This window comes from Pinus tabuliformis, chromosome 4_2, assembly GCF_031772625.1.
Source record: "Pinus tabuliformis cultivar Carrire ecotype Pingquan chromosome 4_2, CPIR1, whole genome shotgun sequence".
NCBI lineage: Eukaryota > Viridiplantae > Streptophyta > Pinopsida > Pinales > Pinaceae > Pinus > Pinus tabuliformis.
Window position 1 is genome coordinate 611,061,935 of NC_142304.1, and position 9,285 is coordinate 611,071,219.

The window sequence follows — 9,285 nt, forward strand, 5'->3', positions numbered from 1 at the left end:
GTCACCAAGGATGTGGTATCAGAAATTTGATACATTTATACAAGGACTTGGATTCACCAGAAGCAAAGCAGATCACTGTGTGTATTTTAAATTAATTGGTGATCGTGTTATTTATTTGGTCTTGTATGTGGATGATATGTTGCTCGTTGTAAATGACAAAGAAATTTTCCAGGATTTGAAGACCCAATTGTCATCCAAATTCGACATGAATGATCTTGGTGCTGCATACTATATTTTGGGCATGGAAATTAAAAGAGATCATACAAATAGGAAGCTCTAGTTAAACCCGAGAAAGTATGTCAAGACAATACTGTAGAGGTTTAATATGCAGGATAGTAAACTGGTGAAATTTCCTATTCCTGTAGGTGTGAGGTTATTTGTTGAACAGTGTCCCAAGACACAAGAAGAGGAAGAGGACATGTCTCATGTTCCATATGCAAGTGCAGTCAATAGCTTGATGTATGCAATGGTCTGTACTAGACCAGACATTGCACATGTAATGGGAGTATTGAACAGGTTTATGTCAAAACCAAGGAAGGAGCATTGGAAAACAATGAAGCAGGTTTTCAGGTATTTGTATGGCACTACTGATTATGGTTTGTGCTACCAAGGAAGATCAGGATTGGATAGAATGTTGGATATTCATGACTTTGTTGATGCAGACTGGGCTGGGGATCTGGATCAGAGAATATCTACAAGTGGATATGTGTTTAACCTATTTGGAGGTGCAGTCAGTTGGATGAGTAAGAAACAATCTGTAGTGGCACTATCAACTATAGAGGCAAAATACATGGTAGCCACTCATGCAAGCAAGGAATCAGTTTGGTTGCAAAGATTATGTTAAAGTATGGGGTTAGTGAAGGAGCTATAAGGATAGAGTGTGATAGCCAAAGTGCAATTTTCTTGGCAAAGAACCCTGCATATCATTCAAAGACAAAGCACGTTGATGTTCAGTATCACTTTGTGAGGGATATGATAGAAGACAAAAAGGTGTTGCTAGTAAAGGTCGACACTTTGAAGAATATTGCAGATGCATTGACAAAATCTGTGAGCTCTGAGAAGTTCTCTTGGTGTAGAGAGACAATGGGCATTTCAAGGAAGGAAAAATGACTAAGCTCTCTTGTGGCCCCCTGTGGAAAGAAAACAACGAGTGGGAGAATATTGGGTTGTGTTATATTCTTTCCATGACTAGCCCACGTAGTTTGCTGGGGGGTTAGATGGGGGGCAGAGTCCCCCTTCAATGCATCGATTATGTGGTTGGGGGGGGGGGGGGGGGGGGGGTCACAAGGGATTGAGGTGTACCCATAGCCCCACTTTATGGGGTCTGGGGCAGCGCCCCACAGCATTTTGGTTTTGGACCCTATGTTAGGTTAGGCAGACCTACCTATGGTTTTGTGCATGATTTTCGCACATGTTTTTTGGACGCGATGGTTGTCGGTCCATGGTATTGGACGCAATGGTTTTCGGTCCATGGTATTGTATGCTTCGGCATGTATAAATATTTATTATAACATTGAAAGGAATATAATGAAAAATCAAGCTGGTAGTCCCAGTTTTGGGATCCATGGGAAATCTCTGTGTATATGTATTTTATGTGTTTTGCTCATGCATTGTTTATTTTCTATGTTTTAGAATTCGTATGCAAGTAATTTATGCATGGGGTTAAAACCTACATTTGCAAGATTGACAATATTGACAACTCGGCTCATGAGGGCTTTCGTGATAAGAGTTATCAATTAATGAAACACTTTGTGGACCTTCCACCATCTGTCGGATATTTCACTTTTTGCTAGCTGTCAGTTGTTACGATGGAGGTTTGAATATTGAATGTATTCAAAAGCTGATCTAACAACTTGACCAGTCAAACACACAAGGATCTCATATCATAACTTGTAGTCATTGTTTAGGGGTTTATGAGCACCAAAAACAACAAAACATAACAATTTAACCACAATCAAAGTATTGATGTGTCAAGGGTTTCTGACCATCAAGAACCACTAATTTGAATTATGCAACACTATTAAATAATTGGTTATGCACCTTTTGGAAACCAAAAAATATACATAACTTGATACAACATACATCATTGATAACTTAAAATATTCCGAGAGCTTTTGCATTGGACTCATCATCATTATCATAATTTGAGAAGTCCTCAAAGTTGTCTTATGGCGAGTCTTCAAAAGTAGCTATGTTAGCATATTCTTTTAATTTTCCATTTAAGAGATCTTTGGCATGAGTTTTACAGTTAAATGTTGTGTCCATGATTTTGGCAATAAAAACATTTTACTAGGTTCTTGTTTTTATTGACCCTGCCACTCGATAATAGTTCCATCTCAAGTTGTGAATTGTCGTTTGTGTCACCTATTTTCGTTATCTTATCTTCTACTAAGAGAGGTGATATTATTTCATCTAGGGATTTAGAAGAAAATTGACTTAAGGTGAAAATAACTTTCTCATAATTGGAAGATAAATCGTTTAGCAAAATAGCCTTAGCATCTTCATCTTCTATTACTACCCCAGTTTCCCCCAACTGCTTTATGAGATATTTTAAATCATTTATATGTGCAGAAATTGATACCCCCTCATGCATCTTAAGTTTGAATAACTACAATTTCAAGGAGAAGTTTGCATTCACAACCTTTTCCCAAATATTTTGCTTAACTATTCCCATATTTGTGCAAAAGATTTTTTCCAAGTCTATGAGATGAAGTTGTGAATCTGATAATGAGAGGTCTATAATGGACTTAGCTTTCACTTCCTTTTTCAGCTAATCAACTATTAATTTAGGGTCTTAAGGTGTTGATTCAGTTCCTTTAACTAAACCCCATAAGTTTTTATGCATAAATGCATTTGGACTTTTACCTTTGAGGTGTGACAGTTCAAGCCATTAAATTTTTCAAAAACTATTTGTTCCATGTTTAAATAAACAACTACATTATTATTGTTACCTCACAAATATGTAGCAATAATGATACTTTGCGTTGTAGATTCCCTTCGACCATCTCCTTCCCACACGCAACACTTGACTGGTTGGGCATGCATTTACAACACATGATGTACCCAAATAATCTCCTTAATTATGGAAGAAAGACGATTTATCTTGGCACACATTCCCTATACCAGATCTCATGAAGCGAACTATCATATCACGACAGCTACAACCCTCTGCTCCATATGCGTAGAGCTCACCACCATGTTTTTACTCTCAACAAAGTTGCCCTAAAGCATGGAGGAAATGAGTTGTATCTGTCTCTTCTTGATTAATTATTGTATTTTGTCTCTTCCAGTTTGGTGGCGAGCTCATTAGTCGCCAGATCAAATTCAAATTCAGTCTCGCATTTCCGTGGGATGTCGTGAAAGGAGTAAACCTAGAGCTACCAGCTCTAATACCAAGTAGGAAAAGAGGGAGATGCACACACTAAGGAAATATTTCTATTACACACAACAAATCACACAAACACATCACATATTTATGTTGCTTGTGAGATCGAACCTATTCCAAAACAAGGAGATTGGTTGTTGAGAAATTATCTCAACCAATCAACACCAAATTCACCTATTTCCAAATGGAGTAGTCTAAGGAGGCAGTAGAATGGCCTCTTTTCCGGCACCGGCCGGAAAATCGTCCGGCTCCGGCTGCCGGAAATCTCCCCCTCTTCCGCCACCATCTCTCCACCCGTTCTCCGCCACCCTCCCGGTCCGCCCTGACATTTCCCTGACATTCCTGCCTGACATTCCTGACATTCCTGAGCTGTAATTACCTCGCGAAGTAATCCCATTCCCTCCATTCGAATTCAACACCCGAGCCCATTCCCTCCATTCGAATTGTGGTTTCGCTGTGCTCTGATCCTCTGCGAACTCCTTCCTCACTGCAGCTCGGAGGCCCCTTACTCTGGTTTCGCTGTCCTCTGATCCTCTGCGAACTCCTTCCGCATCGCAACACATCTACATCTACCTATTATGCCGAAGAATCAAGGTAAATGGTGGTAAATAATCCCTTGTCAAATTTGAAGTCGAGTTTGAAGTCGAGTGGGAAGGAAAACTTAGTCATGCGATATATCATCAATGCATTTTGAACCCTCAGCATTCTACGTCTACCTATTATTCCGAAGAACCAAAGTAAATAATCCCGTGTGAGATTTGAAGCACAACATCTACCTACTGTTCGGAAGAATCAAGGTAAATAATCCCTGGTCAAATTTGAAGCCGAGTGAGAAGGAAAACTTAGTCACGGAATATATCCGTGCGTTCAGAACCCTGAGCATTCAGTGCTGAGGAGTTTCAGACCTCCGGGGCCCTAGCTGGTTTAAGTGTTCATTGTTCTATCGGCCTTCAGTGTGTTGTCGTTTGAGTTGTAAGTTCGAAAGGGCCGAACAGCCCAACATCCATGCGAAAGGGCCGATTTCGCAGTGGATATTTGCCAGCGAGCGAGACCGAAACTCATTTCGATCCTGACCAATTGAATCTTGCAGAAAGAAACGAGGGCATGGTTTTGGGCCAAGTGATTTTAACCTAAAGGAACCCAAGGATAAGGGGGAGAAAGCTATCAGCTGTTGGTTACGAGGCGCAACACATGAGCTGTGGATAAAGGGCCAGCGTAGGCAAGATGTACATATTATCACAAGGGCCTGAGACTGAACGCTATTTCCCCATGGACTGTTACAGAATTCGGCGATAGCGCTATGGCGCATTTGGAAATGAATATTACGTTCAGGGCGGACCGGGAGGTTGGCGGAGAACGGGAGGAGCGATGGTGGCGGAAGAGGGGGAGATTTCCGGCAGCCGGAGCCGGACGATTTTCCGGCCGGTGCCGGAAAAGGGGCCATTCTACTGCCTCCGTAGACTACTCCTTTCCAAATATAAGCATGCTAATAAAATATAAAAAAAATTGACTACCATTTAATTAAACAAAATTTATTAATAATTTTCCAATCATTTTAAAGATATAGTCGATTTATTATATGTTTTAGACTTTTAATCATAAATAGCAATATAATTTATTGTCAAATCTTAATATTATGTTACTTAAAATGTATTTTTAAGTACAAATTCATTACATTTAAAAACATTGCGACACTAAAATTATAAAGAATTCACAATTCAAAATTGTAATTCCAACAGATTCTTATAAAATTCTTAAAAAACTCCAAAATATCTAATATGTATAACAAATAAACTATTAATTTTTAAATAAAACTAACATACAATTTATAACAATTTGATTAAATAAACCATTATCGAATTACTCAACTGGATTCGAAAAGCACATCGTGTAATAAATTAATTTGCATGCTTTCTTTTTGTTACAATAATTGAAATTTATACTTGAAATGTCAATGCCGTGAGCTATAACATGACAACAACATTTGCCAAACAATAGCTATAGCATGTCACAAGCAATGGACCAAATTCTTTGGTTGGCGTCGGGCCATACGTTTTCACTGCACCATATGGACTCTTCTATGTCAACCATCCAGCAGATCACTACCATCCAGATTTTCTCGAAGCTTACACCATTAGATCAGTCAAAGGGGTGACGGTGATATATTGAAGAGCGGTATTTATATATGACACTTCTTTATATGATTTTTCTTTAATTAATTAATTAATTAATCTAATTAAAAAGTAAAAAAAAGAAAATTGTTGTCAAGTTGTCTAGAGTTCTCCCTATTACATCTTGATCTGTGGTTTGAAAAAACTAAAATTTCACCCATTAAATTAACCAATAACCTTTACCTCACCTGCTAAAATCTGAAATTATCTTATCAATTTACTCTCTGCAAATTATCTTCCAAATTTAAAGACAAAATCTTTGGGGCGAGTACTTCTAAAATCTGAAATTAGGTTTGTGAAAGGTGTTGCAAGTTTTCTTTCTCATCCCATTTCAACGATTTTGTTCCAAGTAAACCGATGTCAGCTATGGCCCTATTAAAAGCGAATATTTATGGAATATGATATAAGGTTAATAAAGTTAAAAAGTTCCAAAACAAACATTTGTCGGTTAGAATAACGTTTCAGTTTCGAATTCCCGCTCGAGCGTCGCTGACATGGGCTGCGGCCTCAATCTCGTTAGATTGAATGCATACCAAAACGAAAGCCACCAAATGTTGTATTGATTTTTTAATAGCTAAATTATTTTTAATGGTCTATGTGATGGCCGCAAGGCAACTAAAGAATGCACTCACTGATAAGTTGACAGACATCCCAGCGTAAAAAGGTTTCCTTAGTGCTGACGTGAGATTGCCGTCTAGCCAAGGTTATTTCTTCACTTTATAATTACGTGTTTGGATTTTTTAATTTTATTTTATGTTTTATGAGTTTACATTAAACGGGGAAGCTGTAATATTGTATAATAAAAAATTTTAAAAAATTAAAAAAATAAAAGGTAAAAATAATTTTTAATTATATAATTAGAAGAAATATTAAATTAAAATGTTCAAATATTAAAATCACTTTAAATATATAATTTTTGAGTGTTTTTTCTATGAGTTTTTTTTTTATATATATAAAATATTAAAATGTGAAGTTTATTATGAGTACTTTGACCAGTTTTTAAAACAATTTGTCTTCAAAATACAAAGGAACAATTTTATCTATGTTTAGTTATTCTTAAGAGAAAAAGTAAAGAAACTCTAATGGTTAAGCATTGATTCTCACACAAAATATGCACACAATCTTTTGTGATATATATACATAAATAGAAAAATAAATACTCGTCGACATGACATCCCAGATATGGCCCTTACATTGAGGTGCTACAGGCTTCCTTAACTCATCAAGAGATTTCCGTAGTTTCTCAATTAAGGATATCCGGGTCAAAGATGTTTTTGGCTTTCTCCCTATGGAGGTTTCAACAAAGGCTCTTGTTTTGTGGGCAGTTCAACATATTTATCTACAGGCTTTGTATCCACCAACCCCAACGAACCCGAAACTCCATAAAAACCAGTTTTCAAAGTTCGTGGAACTTTTCCAACCTCCCATTGCAGCTCCCACTGAAAAGGGAACGTTCCCATACAATTCTAAAGCTTATGGGACCTCGAAAACCAATGGAACGGGTTTCCCACCTCTTGAGAGTGGTTCCTGATGTCTTTGGTCTTTCTTCCTGTGGAGGTTTCAACAAAGACTTATGTTTTGTGGGCAGTTCAACATATTTGTTGAAAGACTTATGTTTTGTGGGCAGTTCAACATATTTGTCTACAGGGTTTGTATTCACCAACCCCGGTGAACCCAGAACTCCAAAAAAACCAATCTTCAAAAGTCCCAGAACTTTCCCAAGCTCCCATTGAAGCTCCCACTGAAAAGGGAATATTCCCATGAAAAAGGAATATTCCCATATAATTCTAAAACTTCTGGCACTGGGAGAACCAATAGAACGGATTTCCAACCTCCTGAGAGCAGTTATATTTTACACATTAATATATTTAAATAAAATTATATCACATTACATTAAATTTCTCATAATAACAAAAATCCAAAAATATGAATATCTTGCTACTATGTTAATCAACATTTCATTTAAAAAAAAAAAAATACTTACATTTCAACATCAAATTTTTTCATGTAATGGTTACGAAAGCTATATGCCAAAATGAACAAAAACGTATTCTAGGTTGCTCCTATTGCTGTGGATGTTGTCCTTATTCAATAAAAATATTAAAATTCATACTGTTTTGCTTCTTTAGTTTCAGCAATCAGGTAGCTCCCATAAGGGTTACTAATACCCACCTTAGAGAGCCCATATGCCATCCAACACATGGCAACAAGACAATAAATCAAAAATCTCTTGGCCAACTCAATGAAATGAATGTATTTTAGCAAATATAAGTTTGTCATTTCATCATTTTAAAGGTTACATTAGAGAAATCTCAAATTTTAGAAATTGTTAAAATAAATGGTTTTTTTAGCAAGTGTGTTATTTCATCATTTTGAAGGTTGCATTACAGAATTCTTAAATTTTAGAAATTGTTTTTTATTAAGGTTTAAAAAACTTTATTGTTCGTTTAAAAAAATATTGGAATTTGTTTTCTAAACATAAATTTAGAATCATTAAAATCACCATTTAGAAATTTTAAATATTAAAACCATTTAAAATAATATTTAAAATAATTTTCATTTCTAGAAAAGCAAATAAAATTCTTTATGAAGAAATAATCATTTCCATGTTATATTATTTTATAAAAACAACATTTTAGAATAATAAATGTACACTATATACAAATTAGTTTTTTTCTCAAATTAAAACAATTTACTCTATTTTATAAAAACGATATTTTACAATAATAAGTTTACACTATATACAAATTAATTTTTATCTCAATTAAAACAATTTACTCAATTATTTTTTACAATCATAAGTTTACACTATATACAAATTAATTTTTATCTCAAATTAAAACAATTTACTCAATTATTATCTATGTAGTAGTGCTCAAAAAAAGAATAGTTAGAAGGTGTCAATCTCATCTATTTTTGCAATACAAACTATTTCATATACATTTCATCTTTATCCTCTTGGGTGTCTCTACGCCTCAGTGTTGAGTATTTTGCACATATGTTACCGCCTCTAGAACATGACTGAATAGTTTCTCTTGTTCAAATAATTTTCCAGAAGGCTACACCATTAGATAAATCAAACGGGCGACATTGTAAATAAGTCATACACTAGAAGCTCGCCATGACCTCAGACCGACCCCTCAGGCTTGCTGTCCGATTTAATGAAGCTTGGGAAAAATATCTGATGCCACTTATTTACTGGAATTTGTCTTCTCGAATGTTCTGCAAAATTCAGAATTGAAGTGCCGTGAAGCAGACATTTTATCGATTTCGATTTTGGTGACGGTGGACGGCTGGAGTCAAGCTTGCCGCCTCCAAATTCCCATACTATTCCATTCTTTGATCGACCTTCCCATGCGATAAATTCCTTTGTCGTGCGTTGACTTTGACATCTTTTAGTACATGTCTTAGTCATTCTTTAATCGACCTTCCCATGCGATAAATTCATTTCTCGTGCGTTGACTTTGACATCTTTTAGTACATGCCTTAGTCTTTTAAATTGCTTCAATTTTACTATCCTTTACGCCTAACGTCTATTTCTGTATTCTGGAATAACACGTCTATTTCCCTATTATGGAATAATAAGCCAATTTTTAAATTCAGTTATCAATATTTTAACCTACACAAACAATAAGTCAATTTTTTAATTCAGTTATCAATATTTTAACCTACACAAACAAAGAATTGAGATTAAGTAATAAATTATTTATTTTAAAAAATTTAAATAAA